Raw genomic sequence first — 1,875 nt, 5'->3', positions numbered from 1 at the left:
AGTTTCTATGATATACATAATGTGGAAGTATTACATATTAACGGATTGAGAGAAAAGGATACATTTTATTTACATACATGCTAACAACAATGAAAGTCCATTTGATTTTTTAAACTGGTAATTACATGCTAAGAGTTCTAAATTGCTGGAAAAATACTTCGCAGATGGTCGTGTCTGAAGAGAATCATGTGGTGGCCTATTGAGTTAGTCTTCTTTTAGCTTGCCTCTTGTAATGGAGTTCCACAGAATCCCTACACAAAGACCAACAGTAATCCGAAAGCATTACTTCATTCCAACGGCCCTGATATCTTTGTTCCATAACAGAACTGTCCTGATGGTATCTCTCACCATGTTCATCACTAACAGCTCCACAGCTAGGAGAGGAAAAGGCTAGGTGGGAGTGGAGAAAATGGATCTTAAGGAACATGTTGCATTCAAGGTTACGGCATTTTTGCAGGAGCACTGTCACCAAATGCTTGTAGTTGTCATCTCTTTTGTTGCCTAAAAATCCATCAACAACACCCTTGAAGGCTTCCCAAGCTTTCTTTTCTTCCCTCTTCAAAACTTGGTCAAATGCAGGATCCTTTACAAGTTCTCTTATTTGTGGTCCGACAAAAATGCCTTCCTTAACTTTTGCATCAATTTCGAAAATTTCTCGCTTATGTACTTAAAGGCCCGTCCTTCTCGGTTCATTTGTTGTTGTTGTGGTCTTCAGTCCTGAGACTGGTTTGATGCAGCTCTCCATGCTACTCTATCCTGTGCAAGCTTCTTCATCTCCCAGTACCTACTGCAACCTACATCCTGCTGAAACTGCTTAGTGTATTGATCTCTTGGTCTCCCTCTACGATTTTTACCCTCCAAGCTGCCCTCCAATGCTAAATTTGTGATTCCTTGATGCCTCAAAACATGTCCTACCAACTGATCCCTTCTTCTAGTCAAGTGTGCCACAAACTTCTCTTCTCCCCAATCCTATTCAGTACCTCCTCATTAGTTACGTGATCTACCCACCTTATCTTCAGCATTCTTCTGTAGCACCACATTTCGAAAGCTTCTATTCTCTTCTTCTCCAAACTGGTTATCGTCCATGTTTCACTTCCATACATGGCTACACTCCATACAAATACTTTCAGAAACGACTTCCTGACACTTAAATCTATACTCGATGTTAACAAATTTCTCTTCTTCAGAAACGATTTCCTTGCCATTGCCAGTCTACATTTTATATCCTCTCTACTTCGACCATCATCAGTTATTCTACTCCCTAAATAGCAAAACTCCTTTACTACTTTAAGTGTCTCATTTCCTAATCTAATCCCCTCAGCATCACCCGATTTAATTTGACTACATTGCATTATCCTCGTTTTGCTTTTGTTGATGTTCATCTTATATCCTCCTTTCAAGACACTGTCCATTCCGTTCAACTGCTCTTCCAAGTCCTTTGCTGTCTCTGACAGAATTAAAATGTCATCGGCGAACCTCAAAGTTTTTATTTCTTCTCCATGGATTTTAATACCTACTCCGAATTTTTCTTTTGTTTCCATTACTGCTTGCTCAATATACAGATTGAATAACATCGGGGAGAGGCTACAACTCTGTCTCACTCCTTTCCCAACCACTGCTTCCCTTTCATGCCCCTCGACTCTTATAACTGCCATCTGGTTTCTATACAAATTGTAAATAGCCTTTCGCTCCCTGTATTTGACCCCTGCCAACTTCAGAATTTGAAAGAGAGTATTCCAGTTAACGTTGTCAAAAGCTTTCTCTAAGTCTACAAACGCTAGAAACGTAGGTTTGCCTTTTCTTAATCTTTCTTCTAAGATAAGACGTAAGGTTAGTATTGCCTCACGTGTTCCAACATTTCTACGGAATCCAAAC

The sequence above is a fragment of the Schistocerca americana genome, chromosome 10 (genome assembly GCF_021461395.2).
Source record: "Schistocerca americana isolate TAMUIC-IGC-003095 chromosome 10, iqSchAmer2.1, whole genome shotgun sequence".
NCBI lineage: Eukaryota > Metazoa > Arthropoda > Insecta > Orthoptera > Acrididae > Schistocerca > Schistocerca americana.
Note: the sequence above shows the minus strand (reverse complement) of the source record.